The sequence below is a fragment of the Pinus tabuliformis genome, chromosome 9 (assembly GCF_031772625.1).
Source record: "Pinus tabuliformis cultivar Carrire ecotype Pingquan chromosome 9, CPIR1, whole genome shotgun sequence".
NCBI classification, from domain to species: Eukaryota; Viridiplantae; Streptophyta; class Pinopsida; order Pinales; family Pinaceae; genus Pinus; species Pinus tabuliformis.
In genome coordinates this window covers 364459981-364481143 of record NC_142307.1, presented here as the reverse complement: position 1 = coordinate 364481143, position 21163 = coordinate 364459981, and the positions used below count along the sequence as shown (strand labels likewise).

At 36.2% G+C, this 21163-nt stretch overlaps 1 pseudogene across 3 annotated transcripts; it reads left to right on the top strand.

Moving 5' to 3' along the window:
- The first annotated feature begins 2304 nt into the window (after window positions 1-2304).
- LOC149148720 (PRA1 family protein B1 pseudogene) lies at window positions 2305-14902 on the top strand (annotated as a pseudogene). Of its 3 annotated transcripts, none has more exons than XR_016262648.1 (4): window positions 2305-3114; window positions 14350-14410; window positions 14530-14590; window positions 14763-14902. The product of XR_016262648.1 is annotated as a PRA1 family protein B1 pseudogene, transcript variant X3 (transcript). The 3 variants fall into 3 exon arrangements; XR_016262646.1 differs by having other exon boundaries at window positions 14350-14436; XR_016262647.1 differs by lacking the exon at window positions 14350-14410.
- Window positions 14903-21163: the final 6261 nt, after the last annotated feature.

Here is a 21163-nt window from a genome sequence, read left to right as displayed (position 1 = left end):
AACATATAAACTATGGCCTTTGCATAACTTTGACAAGACATCTTGGTGAGTCCCACCATCAGGCCCACGTCATACCGTTACAAGTTATTTCTACCCACGGTGCTCGGTGTCAACCAAGAAGAAGGGTGGCAGGAGGCGAGCGGTAAAGGTGGACTCAAGGTTCCACTTTGGAACTTTGATCGGGTCAGCCATGCCTCCATTGATGCTCTCACTATGTTGTAGGTTACAAAGAACTCAACGACAAGTGATGAGCAGTGGATGACAAACAACTCTCCCAACGCTCTTAGTTCCACCTAGGCCCCACACTCAACTCTTTTGTCTACACTAAATTGCGTTGGTTATTGTGTTGATTTGATTGGTTTATTGAGGACATAAACGACAACTGATGGGTGATGGTCGGCGCCAGTTCATGCGTCATGGTTTTGTTGGGATGTGGTTCCACTAGTGCCCACTTAGTCTCGGGCTCACTAGCATAGGGATGAAGTTCAGTTCTCACACTACCTACCCGTCCTAATGACGTGGATGTACTGGGCTTATAAAGTAGGATGATTGCTACCTCACCTAGCCTAACTACTCAAGGCCTTAATGTGTAATAGAACCCAAGGCCTAAAGCCCAACTCTCGATTCACACTAAATAACCAGTGCATGAGTGGTCTGAACTATATGTTCATCAACATGTTCTTAGGGTACATTTACGTATACATAAACACATAACTACACTTTCATCATGAACATAATAATAAATAACATAGCCCAAGTAAGTATCGAAACCATAATTTTGCAAATGTTATTCCACTCATGAACATATCAACGAACTTCACAGCCAGGGAATTATCACATTTACAAACACACAAGATATTGCCTCAAAACAAAAGTCATCATAGTCCATAAGACAATATACACAAACATGCTACACTTATCTATGTGTTTCAATATGGTTGGAAACTGAAGGAGGGACTTCAACTCTCCATCCAACCATAGGCTAGTCACACTGTAGCCTTTATTGTAGCTAACCACCCGCCCCTTCGAACCAGATCTAAAGTTCGAGGGGATGTGTATTCAAGGAAATTCACACCCAAGGCTTAATCACATAACCATGATGAGGAGTCCACTGTCTAGGTGGTTTATCAATCACTTTCTAGCAGTAACCACCATAGTGATTCACTTGCTCTTTGGGTTAAAACACATGACTTCACCTAAGGCTAAATGGGTTATATCTCAGTTCCAAGAGGCGAAATCCACTGCTTTTGGTGGTTTATCAGTTGCATATTCATGGCAAGAATCGTAGGGGTCCATAATCCAATGTCCAGGTGGTTTATCAACCTCATGGCAAGCACCATAGTGACTCAATTCCTCCAATGAGTTCCCACTGGCCCTCCAAGCTTACACACATGGTTCAATGGCCTTCATGCGATCACAAGAAATGTATTCCTAATTCACAAAGAATTGGGTTCAATCGCACCCATCTTTACACATGTTATCTTCTCACCAACAACTTGACACAAATTTCTTCTCTAGTGTCTTCTCCCAAGACTCCCTTGTTTCACAGTCTCTAGCATTCTGCATGTTCTTTGTGCAGCAAGCTTCTGTACCCATTATTATGTGCCTCTTCCACACACTTCGACTACTCTTCCACACTCTTCAACTTGTTGTCTAGTCATCTTTTTGTTTTCCCTTAAGGCTATCATCCTGTCTCAGCCACATTCCTTGAGGAAGGGGGACAATATGGGTGATGTCCTGTCTCAGCCACATTCCATGAGGAAGGGGGACAATATGGGTGATGTCCTTCCCCAATTTGCCCATTCCAAACTTCACTGCATGTTAGCGCAGTCAAGGTAGTCATGAGTTTATTTTCACATAATTTACATATATTCAAAATTTACATAGTTGTATTCACATACACCAAGTACAATGAACTAAAATTATTACACATACCAGAATTTATCAACCATTTAATTTATATAACCACATTAATTATTAATTATCACAATTATATTATTTCTTCTAACATACATCACCCATCACCTAACACCATGCACCACCTAACACAATCCCATTAACAAATGCAAATGAAAGAAAATAACTATAATCAACCATTTTTATATTTATTAATATATTGATATTTTAATTCATAAAACCATTTTTCAGTTTTCCTTCCCACACAAAAGTCAACCATCCACTCTTACGACTACATAATTAACTAATATATCAACATAATATATACTAACTAAACATATAAAAATCATAAATGTTGAAGGACACACCGTTGGGCAATGTGAAAACCAAAGATGAAAAAATTAGTCTCAACAAATCAATACGAAAACGTCAAATTAGAGGGCTATTCATATTCATTGTTATGAGGCTGGTGTTGCCATTCCACACCGATAATACATTTTGATTCAGAAGGCCTCTGCTCCTGCGCTACTGCGATCTTTTCCACGTAGTTCCCTGCTTACAGACTCTAATACAGACCAGAACCAGAAAATGGCAGCTGCTTATAGCCCTCTTCCAACATCGTCATCTGCAGACACGGTGCCTACAATAACGACGTTGCCAACGACGCCGACCGCCGCTCGTGTTTTCTTCTCTGGGCTCTTAGAAGGTACCAACAACGCCCTTTCCCAAAGGAGGCCATGGCCGGAGCTCGTAGACCGCAACTCCCTGGCAAAGCCCGCATCCATGGCAGAAGCGGTCACCAGGGTCCGCAAGAACTGGACATACTTCCGCGTGAATTACCTCCTCCTGCTCTCTGGCGTTCTCGCTTTCAGCCTTTTGTCCAACCCTATCTCGTTTTTCCTCCTCGTTGCTCTCCTAGGGGGCTGGATCTTCCTTTATCTATTGAGGAGGGAGCCCCTGGTTCTGCTCGATAGAACCTATAGCGACCGGGAGGTGCTGGGAATCCTGACAGTCCTTACGATTGTTATCGTCTTTATGACGAGCGTCGGGGCTGTGCTCATTTCGGCGTTGATGATCGGGGTAGCGATGGTGTGCGCACATGGCGCGTTTAGGGTTCCTGAAGATCTCTTTTTGGACGAAGAGGAGCCCGTTCCTAGATTTCTCTCCTTCCTCGGCGGCCCTACCCCGGCTGTTGCCAATGTCTGAGGGGTTTTCCATGTACGCAAATTTGCTTAATTTCTAATTTTTCAGTTTGATCTGTATGAATTTTAAGAAGAATAGCAGGTTTAAAAAAAGACCATCTTAGGGTTTCTCTTTTTTCTTTATCAATTGGGGTTATTTGAATCTGGGAAAAGACATCAGGGTTGAATTGGGTTTCTATGGACAAAAAAATCATCGTAAGGTTTCTCTATTTTTGTTTCTGGTGGGTTTATGTGAATATGGGGTAAACATTATGGTAGAATAGAATTTCTATGGAGGGGAGAAAAAATGACTTTATATCTTTCTTTTTTTTCGATCAATTTATGCAGTTTTCTGGTTCAAAGAAGTGACGGAGAATAAGAGACAGACGATTAATTGAAATTGCCATTGTTTAGAAAACTTGTGAAATAATTCATCCCACAGTGGGATTCATTTTTCCCTTGCGTTTTATTTTTCTTTAATTGTTTTATCTCTGTCAATTTTAAGAAGAAAAGGAGAAAAAACAACCATCTAAGGGTTTCCTTCTTTTCCTTTCTAAATTATGTTCGTGTGAATTTTGGGAAAAAAATTAGGGTTGAATCGTGCTTATTCGGTTTATAAGGAAACTCGAGGACTGTAAAACAATGTGTATATGCACCCTTTTTCTATCAGTTTATGGTGTTAGCTGATATGACAAGAATCGAAGACAATTTAATGGCATTGCTTTTCTTGAGCAAAAATTGGTAAAATAATTCATCTCCCCGCGGGGTGTTTTGCCCTTGCGTTCTGTTTACCTCGGTGAGAGTTTACCTGGTAAATCGGTGAGAGTTTACCTCTCCACTGGCCTAGGTTCGAGTCCAAGTGTGTTGTTTCTTACATCCTCTCACATATACGTGGTAATCCCCTGGGCGACACGTCCTAGGAGATTGATCCGTTCCTTCCAAAAAGAATGAGTTGTTTCTGTTAAAAAAAAAGACGAGCTCAAATAAATGGACCCGCATCCTTTTTTAATTATATCAGGTGATGTCTTGGAAAATCTGAGTAGGTACCGCCTGTAATTTCTTATTGGCCAGCAAATGGGTTTATGCATGCTCAGTGTTTCTGTTATGGTAGAACTGGTAATTGGGAAAAAGTTCCAGATCATCCTTTCTTGTTTAATTAGTGAAATGGTTTTTTCATGTTCCTTAATTTAGCTATCTTGAAAGGGAAAAGCTTGACTGTGGTGGGTTTACCGTTATTCATGGAAGAGTGAACCTGGTGTGCTTGCCAGTACAAGTCAAGGTGTTAAAGTCCCTGATTCAGATCTGTTCTTAGTGGAGTTTTGTTATGTGCAGATTTCTTTAGGTTTGAACTAGCAGATATTGTTCATAGAAAGCATTGCTGCTATGTCCTTAACAAGATCCCATTGTATTTTTCATTTCTTATGAATTTCGGAAAAATAGTTTCAGTTATACTGCAAATTTGATGTCGTTTATGCATTCCATACTCTCCATGCAATTGTTTGCCGTAGTAGCAGTATATATGGTTTTGTGAGTGGGATTTTGCTTTAAAAGAATTTTTGCTCCATATTTTTAGAATTGTAGAGATGGTTTCATTTAAGGGCCGTCGAAAGCTGTTTTCAGTTATTAAAGTTTTTCATATCTGTAGTCTTTAGTTCCTGTTATAAAAGTGAGTGGGTATTCTTTGTTGCAAGGAAGGTTCTTGTTTTGGGGGTTGATACCGATGCAAAAACTCATTTTAAATTTGAAAACATCCAATTTCGGAAAAATTGCATGTGAAATTTAATTTTGATAGTTTTATCATTTATGATTTGAATTTTATAGTCATTATCAAAAGTTTCTTTATATGTTGGACTGTTGTAGTTGACGGTATCCGTAATGGACTCTGCATACACTCTATATGGATGGAAGATAACTTTGGAGTAACGCACGGCCTACAAGCAGGAGAGTGAATATCTGACACAGATTTGTCTGACTGCTAGGTTCAGATTGCAACCAAAACTTAGGCTTATGAGAGATTTTATTTGAACTCATCTATGAAAACTTGAAAATTGACTGACATGACCCAGCTTATAGATAAATGTATCACAAATAGAATAATGGTTACAAAGTATGGCAGATTGTCATAAAATGCAAATTCGTTTTTGCAACCTTCTGAGAGGTTGAGCAGATTTGGAATAATCAAAGTTGACTGTCTAAGATGACTGAATCCTATACGCTCTGTTCATATGTCTCCCCGTTGTCCAATTCTGCTCAAATTTTGCCCCTCTGTACACCTATGGGCAATATCTCTAAAAATATGTCCCTCCACACATCTAACATTCCTCTGTAGTAGGTTGTTCATATTTCTTCATTTCCGTAAATGTGGACACATTGCTTTGTTGTGCATGTTGTGGGCATGTAGCCCCCTGTTGCATGTTGTAGGCTTTAAGAGATGGTCCCTGCCTTCCTATGTATTATCTATAAACTCCTAGAACATGTGTTCTTGGTGCCTCCCTATTCCCTATACATGATCCAAAATCTACAGCTGCTAAATGACTTTTCTTAGGCCCTCAAATAATTGGCCATCAAGGTGATCTGTGATGACCTCCACCCAAAGCCTCCTCGGCAACACATGCTCCTTGAACCTAATGCAAGGTGCGAGGCATTAGTATATGAAAACTTTCTCAAAAACTTTCAATCCATATACAAATTTATATATTTTTAAACGTTTCTATGTTCGAGTGAGAGATCTCAATAGCCCCGTGAATCTAGATTCACAATCTCCTATGGCTCTGTCTACTGGGTGCATTAACTTCATTCAATTAACTTTCTGTAAGCCCTTTTGAGAGGTAACGTTTTTGAACTTGCTACTCAATAATTACCTAGTTTACCAAAGGAATATCTAACCCAAGCTGCAGTAATAAAGTCTTCCACCATAATAAGGTGTTACTCTTAACATAAAAATTCAGCATCTGTTCTTTGTGATTAGTATAATCATGTACCTAGCCATGTTCTCTCTCCACCAATATCACACCAAAACCTTTTCTCGTTCTTTATATGGGTTGCCTCTCGGGAAAATTGTTGATTCCTCACTCAAAATTGAATTACGACTAGATTCTATGTTTAGTTAGTATTTTCATTATATCAGTGATTTTTTGAAATGATTGCATCGTGATTATAACTTCACAAATAGATATACTATTCTGACCCCTCTCTCTTTGTTGAGCAGGTTGGCATGTAATTTGTACTTGGGTTCACTAATAGATATACTATTCTGATCCCCCTCTCTTTGTTGAGCAGATTAGCGTGTAATTTGTACTTGGTTTCATGCGTAATGACCATTTGTTGCCCTATCTTTTCCTTTTTTTTTCCTGTTCTATCCATCACAACTCGATTATGCTAGGGCACTAGGAGCGACAGTGGGATCTAATAATTTGTTAGCTTAAAGATAATTAAGATGAATAACTTTAACAATCTATACTGCATGCAGGTCCATAGGTCCTAGTGTGTCAAATTGTGCTCTCGTACCATTTTAAATGTTATTCACAACACTATAATGACTAAACTATATATATATAATTGCGTGGAATTAAATGTCCTCAATAATCTCAAATAAGTGTTAATTCTTTTCAACTAAATGACAACACGGGCTACTTTAAAGCTTCACATAATTCCATCATACTTGATATTGCTATTTCAATACTTGTGTTTGAAACATATGCAAATAATGGAGGGGGTTTCTATTATGATAATAGAGAATAGCTTTGATTATGTATAGAGCTCGAGATAAGAGTAAAGAAGTGAAACGTAGAGATGCGAGTATCATATGTCTAGACGAGTATAATATGTATAGGCGAGTATCTTCAGGTGCTCAAGAACGATTACTAAAACAGTCAGTTAATTCTGCAATTTAAAGGATGAAAAAGGAGCTTATAGGAGTCTAGTTTTGGTTCTCATCCACAATGTCACACTAGTCTGCCTGGGCATGGTTCTCATGGTTTAATAGTGACTTGAGGAGTCATAATACCATAGATCACTAAACACGAACAGCTAAGGTAGCCCAGGGACAATATCCATCTTTACACATTAATTAACAGGTCTTACATTAATTATCCTAGGGGGTTTTAATACTTCCAAATGCTTAAAAAACAGTTAGCAGAGCATTCGCATTACACATTCCAACAATATTTTCTATAAACCAACCAAATGCAGTCAGGAGAGCCCTCCTTTTAAACTATACAACCTTATTGTTAGTATGATCAACCTTATTTTAATATATAGTGTGACAAACCGTATGTGACAGGCAGGTGGAAAACTTTTCTTGCAATTGACTAAGCGACGTCCTGCGAGCCGGACTTGAGACGGAAACCCTCGTCAGAAGTATATTCTTGGCTCTTTTCCAAACAAATGAAGAGTCAATGAGGTTTTGTGTAATCACTTCTGGTATCGTATTGGGTTAACCCACCCCCTTTTTGATTCCAATAAGCAGAGGTGGTCACTATGGTAATTCGATTTCAATTTGTAGTTAGAAAATGGGGTCACAACTTTCCATATTTTTTGTTTTGTTTTGTCTTTTTACATCAAACAATAGTATATTTATTAGAACCATAGTCAACTAAACAAACAGGAAACAATTTATTTGACAGGTGGAAGAAGTGATAGGCTTAGAGCAATTGAATTGTAGGCCATGCTTCTTGACAAATTGATGAACAGATGTCTCCTTACTTGAGATTTAGGTTGGCACCATGGAACCATCCTGTCCATCATTATACACTAATCTTGTTATTATCTTCTTCACTGTGAATGACTGGCCTGTTCCCTGCAAATAGATCTGAGCATAGAGGAGCCAATCCAAGAACAGTAATCTCTAGCACAAGACAATATTAATGATCTAAATACCTAATCCTGAAGCTTGAGTTTGATTTTTCTCTACTGGTTCTGAATCTCTGATTGAGAATCTCCCACTCGTCATTATCAAACCTTCTCCTTCATCATTGGCATCAGCTGCACTGCTGAGGTACTTTGGTTGGTTGTCATTGGACTTGAGAGCTTGAAGTTTCAAATGATTATAGTAACAGACAGCCAGAAAAGCCAGTCCACACCCACTCAAGTTTATGACTGTAACATTTTCATTTATTACAGACAGATTATGTTATGAGCAGCCAGTCCTTGACAAGACCAACAACATTCATAGTCAAGGCTGAAGTCTTTCCTATCAGAAGAAACACTGCAAGATTAAAAGCCAAGGCACAAGCAGAAATGTCATGTAATCCAAATCAAAGGAAGAGACCCTGATTATGAGAAATGGGTATTCTACTAAGGCCCAGGGGGTGCTGAGAAAAACAAGGCAACAAGGAGCAACAAAGATGTGATGGGATTCAACTTAATCCCTTTTGATGTTCGTGGAATTTGTATGAGAACCAATTGGGTAGTCTCACATGCAACTGCACTTAACTGGAGAATCACCTCCCATGCATTCATCTTGGCCTCCCCATAAGCTGAAATAGTAACTCCAATGGATATGGCCAACATATTGACCTCGGGCTCACCTTTATAAGCTTCTTTCTTTAGGGAAACCACAATCAAATACACAGAAATGGGAATTAGAGCTTTCAGCATTTGAAACAATGATACTGAGAGGAAAACATAGGCAGAATTTGAAAACCAGAGACCCAAAGAATACACTTATCAATACTATGGGTTCAACGAGCTTGAAGACTCTTACAATAGCAACAGCCAGTGTTGAGTAGAAGCCCATGTGAATCATGGTGGGACTGATCACACTAAAGTTGTCAAGCAATGGCAACTCCAATGGATATGGCTAACATATTGGCCATGGCCTCACCTTTATAAGATTCTTTCTTCAGGGGAACTGCAATCGAATGCATATCAAATGGGCACAAGAGCTTTCAACATTTGAAATATCGATACTTTGAGAGACGTGCACCAAGGGCTGCATCATTTAGGATTTGTACTCAGTTTAGGTGTCATATTCAAGGGGAAGTTGTTATGCTTTCCACCACTTCATAGATTGTTAGAGTGATGAAACAAAAGAGGCTCCCTCTTGAGGCTAGATTATGTCATTCATATCAGCTGTGTTGTTGATGTCCTAGCTCAGCCAGGTCTTGCCAAAACTCTGTTGAGGTTCAAAATTTATTATAAACTGAAATGTCTTCACAAGAATTGACCTCATAAAATGCCATAATCACAAGATATGCCATACATGGCTGTGATTATGGCTCGCAAGACCCTTAGACTTTGAGCAATGAGGCTCGCAACATCACTTATGATTATGCACTCTACAATTCTGTGACCAGCTGAATGTCAAGCAATTGAACCGCGATTTAAATCCTATTTTGTCAGCAATAAGTACTATACTTTGTCTTTATTTAGTGTAGAGAACCAAGCACTTATTCTGCTCATCTATAGAAGGGACAATGGTTGTTTGCCTATGAGGTATAAGGAAATCCTATCAGATGTTTTGTATTTTCATATGGAATTGAATCATACTCCTGCACACTGTAACATTCATATATATCAACCTGTAGAGGCTTTAATAACACCTGGTATTCTGGTTAGTGATTTTATTGGACCTCATGTGCATATCCTACATGCACAGGATGGACTATTCATATGTTACAGGGTATTATTCTTATTATTTAGGGTGCACATCTTCAGGTGCTCAAGAACGATTACTAGAACAGTCAGTTAATTCTGCAATTTAAAGGATGAAAAAGGAGGTTATAGGAGTCTAGTTTTGGTTCTCATCCACAATGTCACACTAGTCTGCCTGGGCATGGTTCTCATGGTTTAATAGTGACTTGAGGAGTCATAATACCACAGATCACTAAACACGAACAGCTAAGGTAGCCCAAGGACAATAGCCATCTTTACACATTAATTAACAGATCTTACATTAATTATCCTAGGGGGTTTTAATACTTCCAAATGCTTAAAAAACAGTTAGCAGAGCATTCACATTACACATTCCAGCAATCTTTTCTATAAACCAACCAAATGCAGTCAGGAGAGCCCTCCTTTTAAACTATACAACCTTATTGTTAGTATGATCAACCTTACTTTAATATATAGTGTGACAAACCGTATGTGACAGGCAGGTGGAAAACTTTTCTCGTAATTGACTAAGCGACGTCCTGTGAGCCAGACTTGAGACGGAAACCCTCGTCAGAAGTATATGCTTGGCTCTTTTCCAAACAAATGAAGAGTCAATGAGGTCTTGTGTAATCACTTCTGGTATCGTATTGGGTTAACCCACCCCCTTTTTGATTCCAATAAGCAGAGGTGGTCACTATGGTAAGCCGATTTCAATTTGTAGTTAGAAAATGGGGTCACAACTTTCCATATTTTTTGTTTTGTTTTGTCTTTTTACATCAAACAATAGTATATTTATTAGAACCATAGTCAACTAAACAAACAAGAAACAGTTTATTTGACAGGTGGAAGAAGTGATAGGCTTAGAGCAATTGAATTGTAGGCCATGCTTCTTGACAAATTGATGAACATATGTCTCCTTACTTGAGATTTAGGTTGGCACCATGGCACCATCCTGTCCATCATTATACACTAATCTTGTCATTATCTTCTTCACTGTGAATGACTGGCCTGTTCCCTGCAAATAGATCTGGGCATAGAGGAGCCAATCCAAGAACAGTAATCTCTAGCACAAGACAATATTAATGATCTAAATACCTAATCCTGAAGCTTGAGTTTGATTTTTCTCTACTGGTTCTGAATCTCTGATTGAGAATCTCCCACTCGTCATTATCAAACCTTCTCCTTCATCATTGGCATCAGCTGCACTGCTGAGGTACTTTGGTTGGTTGTCATTGGACTTGAGAGCTTGAAGTTTCAAATGATTATAGTAACAGACAGCCAGAAAATCCAGTCCACACCCACTCAAGTTTATGACTGTAACCTTTTCATTTATTACAGACAAAGATTATGTTATGAGCATCCAGTCCTTGAAAAGACCAGCAACATTCATAGTCAAGGCTGAAGTCTTTCCTATCAGAAGAAACACTGCAAGATTAAGAGCCAAGGCACAAGCAGAAATGTCATGTAATCCAAATCAAAGGAAGAGACCCTGATTATGAGAAATGGGTATTCTACTAAGGCCCAAGGGGTGCTGAGAAAAACAAGGCAACAAGGAGCAACAAAGATGTGATGGGATTCAACTTAATCCCTTTTGATGTTCGTGGAATTTGTATGAGAACCAATTGGGTAGTCTCACATGCAACTGCACTTAACTGGAGAATCACCTCCCATGCATTCATCTTGGCCTCCCCATAAGCTGAAATAGTAACTCCAATGGATATGGCCAACATATTGGCCTCGGGCTCACCTTTATAAGCTTCTTTCTTCAGGGAAACCACAATCAAATACACAGCAATGGGAATTAGAGCTTTCAGCATTTGAAATAATGATACTGAGAGGAAAACATAGGCAGAATTTGAAAACCAGAGACCCAAAGAATACACTTATCAATACTATGGGTTCAACGAGCTTGAAGACTCTTACAATAGCAACAACCAGTGTTGAGTAGAAGCCCATGTGAATCATGGTGGGACTGATCACACTAAATTTGTCAAGCAATGGCAACTCTAATGGATATGGCTAACATATTGGCCATGGCCTCACCTTTATAAGATTCTTTCTTCAGGGGAACTGCAATCGAATGCATATCAAATGGGCACAAGAGCTTTCAACATTTGAAATATCGATACTTTGAGAGACATGCACCAAGGGCTGCATCATTTAGGATTTGTACTCAGTTTAGGTGTCATATTCAAGGGGAAGTTGTTATGCTTTCCACCACTTCATAGATTGTTAGAGTGATGAAACAAAAGAGGCTCCCTCTTGAGGCTAGATTATGTCATTCATATCAGCTGTGTTGTTGATGTCTTAGCTCAGCCAGGTCTTGCCAAAACTCTGTTGAGGTTCAAATTTTATTATAAACTAAAATGTCTTCACAAGAATTGACCTCATAAAATGCCATAATCACAAGATATGCCATACATGGCTGTGATTATGGCTCGCAAGACCCTTAGACTTTGAGCAATGAGGCTCACAACATCACTTATGATTATGCACTCTACAATTCCATGACCAGCTGAATGTCAAGCAATTGAACTACGATTTAAATCCTATTTTGTCAGCAATAAGTACTATACTTTGTCTTTATTTAGTGTAGAGAACCAAGCACTTATTCTGCTCATCTATAGAAGGGACAATGGTTGTTTTCCTATGAGGTATAAGGAAATCCTTTCAGATGTTTTGTATTTTCGTATGGAATTGAATCATACTCCTGCACATTGTAACATTCATATATATCAACCTGTAGAGGCTTTAATAACACCTGGTATTCTGGTTAGTGATTTTATTGGACCTCATGTGCATATCCTACATGCACAGGATGGACTATTCATATATTACAGGGTATTATTCTTATTATTTAGGGTGCACATCTTCAGGTGCTCAAGAATGATTACTAGAACAGTCAGTTAATTCTGCAATTTAAAGGATGAAAAAGGAGGTTATAGGAGTCTAGTTTTGGTTCTCATCCACAATGTCACACTAGTTTGCCTGGGCATGGTTCTCATGGTTTAATAGTGACTTGAGGATTCATAATACCACAGATCACTAAACACGAACAGCTAAGGTAGCCCAAGGACAATAGCCATCTTTACACATTAATTAACAGGTCTTACATTAATTATCCTAGGGGGTTTTAATACTTCCAAATGCTTGAAAAACAGTTAGCAGAGCATTCACATTACACATTCCAGCAATATTTTCTATAAACCAACCAAATGTAGTCAGGAGAGCCCTCCTTTTAAACTATACAACCTTATTGTTAGTATGATCAACCTTATTTTAATATATAGTGTGACAAATCGAATGTGACAGGCAGGTGGAAAACTTTTCTCGCAATTGACTAAGCGACGTCCTGCGAGCCAGACTTGAGACGGAAACGCTCGTCAGAAGTATATGCTTGGCTCTTTTCCAAACAAATGAAGAGTTAATGAGGTTTTGTGTAATCACTTCTGGTATCGTATTGGGTTATTGTTAGAAGCGATAATTGGATTCAGATTCTCATCGAGTGAGTTGTTCTGCTTTCTCAATTTGAGAGGGTTTGTTTGGAGGGAAAAACGAAAGAGGACATACAAGAATAGTGAGGGGAAAGATGCAGAGGAAGAGGATTGAGAACATCTCCAACAGGCAGGCTACATTTTCCAAACGTAGGTGGATTGCTGAAGAAAGCTTACGAGCTCTCGGTGCTCTGCACTGCAGAAGTTGAACTTGTGATTTTCTCCCCAGTAGGAAAGCTCTATGAACTGTTTTTTAGTGCAAATCCTACTATTTTGATTCTAATAATCATGGCTATGCAAACCTCATGAGATTCTTACTAATAACCCCAGTGGTGCAAGCCCTAGTAAGTTCGATGTTGAAAAACTTAGTGTAAAACCTCCAAATCGCTGGTTTGGTTGTAGTGCTTATTGGAGAGTATATAAAAAATTTCACACCTTTTTATGAGATATGGGAGGAAAACATGTTAAAGATTTTTAATAAATATAAAATTTCCAAAATGATGCTAGTTACGTGTGATTCTTTTTTCATTGTTTGTGATTATGAAAAATGAAACTCAATGTTTTTTCATTAGTGCACACATATTTCATTATATAATTGCATATAGAAAAATCATTCCAGAGCCGATAACAATAAAAGTGAAGAATTTATGGTCCAACGTTATATTTAAGGGAGATGTTTAAGGATGACGTTTGAATTTTGTTTTTCATTTTAAGACATTTGGAGCAAATATTAGTAAGGACTTTGAGAAGGGATTGTCCTTGATTTCCGAAAATGGAGTTGTTCCTTTCCAGCCATATGCCCCAAGTGACCATCAAAGGGAGAGCTCATATGTTTTTTGGATGTTTTCTTTATAGCCATTTTTTTACACATATCCATAGAGTCCCCATGCCATTGACGTGAATTACTTGTTCGGTTTTTTTTAACGAAAATTTTTACCCAAACAAGAAAAATTAAAAAAATGCCTCAAGATCAAAGACTGAAACAAAGACCTATTGACATACCTTTTAAAGTATGGAAAGAACTTGTAAAATCATATGAGAAGTTGGATGCACAAAGAAAAGCCGGCAATGAGAGCATTCAGGTATTGAATTTTTCATTAAACATTATTTAGAATGTATTAATACTTATAAGTATCTTAGACATGTATTTGTGTGAAAATAAATTGAATTGGTTTATGTTTAAGGACAAGGCATCCAAGGCGAGGTTAACCAAGACAAAAGTCACTCATCGTAGTGGCCAGAAAGGTTTAAAAGCACTGATAACAACCTTTGTAAGTATATTAAACATGTGATATTTTTTTAATAAATTTTGTACTAGAAGAAAGTCATTGTTATCTAATTTCTCCCTATTTACTGATTGATAGGAACTAAAATATGGAAGACCTCCAAATCATTTGGAAAAGGAGGTGTTGGATGGACTCTATGGTATGTAATCTTAGTTGGATTTCCAATATACTTTTAAACCATATTTTCATTTTATTTTTTAGTACTATTAGATATTATATCTTACCTCATTTTATGGTTAACATTGTATAACAAAAACATGCGTTGTGTTATGTAATTAATACTAACATGTAATATTGATTTTTTTTGTCAGAATGCTATAGGTAATGATTGCCAAGACGATGATCCAAATTATGTTCAACATATATCAGGAGATGATGAGGATGAGGATGGGGATGATGGTGGTGAAGGAGGAGATGATGATGATAGTTGCGGTGTTGGTGATGATGTGGATCAGAGTAATGAGGATGGTCAAGATGATCATGAGGATGATCTTGGTGGTGGTAGCTAGGCATGCACATGCATTGTTTTTTATGAACAAATTATTGTGTAGAATGACATTGCTATGTTTAGATGGGTGTTGTGAATTTACCCTATATCAATGAGACATTTTGATTTTGTAATCATACGATGAGTTTATTTTATGTATGTTGTTAATTTATCGTAGAATAACGATATTCATGAAATATTTTGATTTTTTAATCATATTTGAATTTTAATTGTTTTGATTAAAAATAATACTGATTTTATTAGTATTATGTTGCTATTTTATACATGTTTTGAAAATTGTTAATGACACATTGTTATTTTTTTGGATGGATGTTGTCAATTTCTCTTAAATTTCTTTACAAATGATTTTGAATTGTGATATCTGCTTTAATGATATTTAGAAACTATCATATATTTCACTATGAATCTATAAAGGGGGTCATATATGTAAAGAAAAATATACTCTATATAAGAAGTCAAATGCGGATGTAACCATGGATGCAAAATTGAAAGTAAAATTGGATGTTAAACTAGGAATTAATACAAAATGCAAACAATTGACATACAAAGTGTTTTAAATTAGAAGTGAAAAATTGTGCAATAGTTGACACAAAGAAGGGAACAAAACATGGCATACAAAAGGATATCAAATTGGGCAAAAACAAGGACACATAAATGGACACCAAATTAGATGCAAAAAAAGACAACAACTAGATGTAAAATAAGATGCAAAGTTGAGCGTTAAAAAGAAGCAAAAAACGTTACAAATTAATATGACAAATGATGATGCAAATAATGGTGTAAATTTGGGATGCAAACTTGGGTGCAAACAAGGAAAAAAAAAAGATGTAAGAAAAGACATAAAACAAGATGCAAAATGGGGCTGAAAAAAGGTGAAACCAAGGATGCCATATTGGATGTAAAAAATGATTCCTAATCACATGCAAATTTAGGCTCGAACTCAGACAAAAAATTATATCCAAATGTGGACACAAAATGAGGCAAAAAAAGATGCAAATTTGGATGGTGAAAACGATGTAAAACTAGACACCAAAAAAATGCAAAATTGGATGAAAAAGTCGGTGTAAATAATGGTGCAACATTCGACACAAGTAGACACAAAAAAATGGTGCAAAAAGGGGCATAAAATAGCTTAAAATTGGATGCAAAACTTGGTGCAAAAACAAATACAAAAGTAGATGTAAAAAATGGCTCTAAATTGAATGTACCATTAGACACAAAATAAGATGCAAAGGTGGACACAACACATGACTCAACATAAGATGCAAATATAAATGCAAATTTGGATGCTCAAAATGATATAACATTAGATGCAAGAGATGGTGTTAAAAATGATGCAAAATTGGATGAAACAAATGATGCAAAATATGGTGCAAAATGAGATGGGAAAAATGGAGACAAATCAAACGTAAATGTGGATGTAAAAAATGGTCCAAAAAAAGATGCAAAAATGGGCACAAAAATGGATGCAAAATTTGGTGCTAAATCAAATTCAACACATGGTGCAAAGATAGGCACCAAAGTTGGTGCAAAAATAGAAGCAAAAACTAGTGTAAGATTAGATACAAAACCTGGCGTAAGACTAGATGCAAAAACTGACACAAAATGGATGCATAAAAAGACGTTAAATTGGATTCAAAATACAGTGTAAACTTGATGCAAATGGGTGCAAAAATGGAAGCAAAGAATGACACAAAATAGGAAGCAAAAGAGAATGAAAAATAGATGCAAAAAATGACACAAAACTAGAAGCAAAACCTGTCATAAAATAAGATGCAAATCTTGGTTCAAAATTTGACGCAAAAAATGATGCATAGTTTGGTATAAAAAATGATGCAAAATCTAGCGTGAAAAAGGATGCAAAATCAGGTGCAAAAAAGGACGATTTAAAAATTGTACAATAGAGCCAGATTTAGCGCCAGGTTTCTCATCACAATTAAAAAAAAAATGCACTAAAATCTGGCGCTAAATCTGGCGCAAATCGGTGGTTTTGTTGTAGTGGTTGTAAAAGGACACTAATAGGGTTCAGATAAAGGAAATTAATACCCTCTTTCAACATCGAAGAAAGCTTTGAGACACATATTAAAAATTATCGTAATGGAAATGATTCACATGGAAAAGAGATAAGTTAATCCTTGGTTGTTCTCAAATTGAAGATCCTTTGAGTATGGGAATAAAGGGCAGCTCTAATTGAATTAACAGAGGAAGAAATTGAGAGGGTTATTATATTTCTTAAAGCAACACAAGTGAAGGATTCTACATAAGGAGGCAGATTCACAAGAAGAACAATAGGGAGATTATCATGCAGAGATAGAATATCAAAGAGATAAAGAGAAGCATGAGGACATGCTTGAGAATCAAAAAGGGGGAGATGTTTGCCCTCAACTTTGACCCTTTTTCACCGTGCATAATCCATCTGTTTATCATCCCTTACCATCATATCATGATTATATTTTCCATATGTTTGCCTCTTTTTGCACATTAAGGTAAAATAATTATTTCTTTTAATTTTTGGAATTTTTAGTAAAAATTGGGTATTAAAAGTAATTTTTGTCTAGAACAAATTTCTCGTAGTGGCTCCATTGAAGTCGTATATGTAGGAAACCTGGGTCAAAAGTCAAGATATATTCGATAAGTATGGTACCAAGGATAAACAAAATCCTATTGGGATATTCCAAATGAGTCATAACAGGCCCGGTCAAAGCTGGTCAAAATTGACCAGTCACCTAGAAATCCCTAAATAAATGGGCAGTTTTGTCATTTAGTGTAATCGTCCAATATTTTGTGCAACAAAAGGGATGAGTTTGACCTTATTAAATGGATTAGGACTCTTATAGGTTGTTACAAATATTTTAGCTAAGTTTGTCATATTTTTGGCTTATTTAACTATAAATGTTCAACACTTATGAACATGTGTTATGACTATTAAGACTTCTATACTTCAGAATATAATTTGAAGAATTTGTCTTCTATTTTCTTCTTGTTATTGATATGGGATGTGATTATTGGTCTACTGTAGTTGATAGTTTCAAGTGTACCAAGCATGGGTAGAGGGCCCCCATTCTGAGCTATGTACAATGCAGTGTAGTTTTGCATATAATTGTGAGTATTTTAGATTGTTGTTTCCTTTATAATTTCTTTTGAATATTTTCATAATAAATTCATTATATGCCATGTTCATTTATATTTTCAAATGATTTCCTTTCACTAATTGGTTTAAGGAAGGTCAACCAAGGCATCTAAGTTAGATCCTCTTCCTTCTTGATTAAGAACTGAAGTGGAAATTGTGTTTATGCATTTAATGTTTACTTATTTCTTGATTTTGTTATTATTTCCTTTCAGTAATTGGTTTGAGTATGGAAGGTTAACCAAGGCATCTAATTTAGATCCTCTTCCTTCTATATTAAGAACTGAACTAGAAATTGTGTCTTTATTGGATTCTTGATTTGGTTATGTTATGCTTTATGGTGGAACTAATCTTGTTGGAATAAGGATAATGAAGAAGGTGAACCAAGACCTCTAAGTTAGAGCCTCTTCCTTGTTTTCTATGCTCCACAAAGATTCATTCCACTCTTTCCTCTAGATTAAAATTTCAATGTTTTCTTTTTAGTAATTTTATATTTGTAATATGCATTTCCATTATTTTCATATAAACAACTACTTCCAACACTAGTTTAATCTAAGATTCGATATAATTTGGTTTTATTCTAAGTTTACCAACCCAAAAGTTTACCAACCCAAATTGATAAGTAAAATACATGTTTTAATTTACCTCGTAAATTGGACTAACAAGGGTCAATCAATATAATGACAAATTTAACTAATTCACTACTTCACATAGTTTGAAAATATAACAGCGCATAAAACAATCATCACATCAACACACAAGAACACCAGATGTATGTGGAAACTCATAAATGGAGAAAATCACAAATCCTCTTATATTTTTCTTCGACCATTGATTACAATAGCTTGTTGACACCTAATAGTAGGAGAATTTGATCTAATGAAATTTTCAAGCACCAACCTGCTTTAGGATACAATGTAATTGAGGAACCAACCTTGAAAATATGAAACCATTAACTTTTTACAAGCTTCAAGCTGATTGAGGCACCCACCCTCTTTAATTAATTTCTAGACATTGAACCATAAATTAGTTTGCATGCACCAAGCTGCTATAGGCACCAACCCCAAAGTCAAAGTGGTCCTCCCTTTCCTATAATTTTTGAACTAGATGAAAAAGGTTTCATAAATTTTCAACCTTTTTTATATTTTCAAATTCTTCTTTTCTCAGCAAAACACTAAATTTTTCCTTTAAATTAGATTTCCTCATAAATACATCCTTGTAGCAACAATATCCTAACCATAACTTTCAAATAGAATCTTTGACTTCTTCATAAGCAGATCAATCATCACACGAAGCATTTAAATACAAAAAAATCATTACTCTAGGAATTTCAATAGAAAAAACATCATTACTCATAGGAAGGCAATATACTTCATGTATAGCTTACTTAATTAAATTAATCACAAAAAATTTCATGTCCAGTAGAGTTCATTAAGTGAACAACAAACTTCATGGATAGTAAGATTGATTTCTCAGCACATTAATGTTCAAGAGAAGCATCATGGGCTTCTCATATTTTCTATATTTCTTTTGATCTCAGAAGATCAAATCCACAACCCTATCATAAAATAAGCATGGCCATTTTTCTTAATACTTTGATAAATTCAATATTCAATACAAAAATCAACTCAACAAATTTGGCCTTGAGAACAAACTCAATAATTCAACCCTCTATAAAATAATAATTTTGACCATTTAATATAAATGAAGCCAAACTAGATTAGAAAGAATTCAACCTAGAAAATGACATATGTGGCCTTCAATATAACTCTACCCTAAATGAGATTCAACCTTGTAAGGGAACTCTAAAACAAACAAGAAATATAAAATACATTTTCGAAGCCCTGTTGACAAAAATTTAACTTCGAACCTATATAACCTTCAAGATCTGAGTGACCTATAATGCTGGAATGTACTAAGAATAGAACAACTAATAACGAGTTTTGGCCAAGATATGTAAAATAATTTGTTTGTGGTGGATACACCAAAACATATAAAAACTATAGAAGCAATGAACCTTGCAAGACTTTAGTGCTATCCTCACTTCTTGTGCATATTTGTCCAAACATTACAAATTACAATTCGCAAATCAAAGGTGGATGGGTAACGTTCAAATAATAGTGCCTTTGGTTTTATTTAGACCTATATGAGCCACTCATTATCTTCATGGTTTGAATCAAGGTTCCTTTACAACAGTCATAGGGAAATTTTTGTTTCTTATAACATAATTACATACACTTTAAAGGAAACCCACTTTTAGCTTCTTAAGCCTTGTGATTCCCATCTCAAAGCTATCAAGCCTAAGATCCTCAAATGCCACATAACTTCTTCCTCACACTAATATAAATGTTTACCTCTTTCACACTTCATGCCTTGAAATTTACTCTAACATTTCTCTGCTAGCTGAAAAATTTCTCTACTAATAAATCACTCAATTCATATCTCCATGTTCTATGAAAACAATCACTCTATTTAGATTTAATTTATATATGTTTGTGTTCATTCTGTGCACACCATCTCTTGATTCACTAATATTTTGGTACCATAAGACCAAATCAATGATCTAAACTTTGAGCTACCATGCACCAACTCGGAGACCCACTATCATGCTCTTATCGTATTATATACCTTGTGCTCATACCAATAATTCAAATCTCACTCATTGCACACATCACACCTTGTCCTCTAGACCTTTACTTCTACCTCATCACAATGATACACATTGAGTTCTACAAGAATATTCACACCATCAATTGATCTGAAACACTATGCATTATAGTCTACACCTTTCATCCATCATGTAAATTAACCACTACATTGATCCAGAGCTTTATATATTGCACACTATGCCTTGGACCATCCTACCAATTGAGAAGCTTATGCTTTGGACCCACCAAACAAAAATAGAAGCTTACGCTTTGGTAAATGGAAGTTTAATTCCATTTACCATTTAGTTAGTTAGTTAGTTAGTTGTATATATTTCAAATTATATGAGAGATGGCCCCAAAACCATGGATTTTACCGTTGGTGTTTACGATGGTAAATGGAATTCAACTTACAAGTGTTATTAGGAGGTG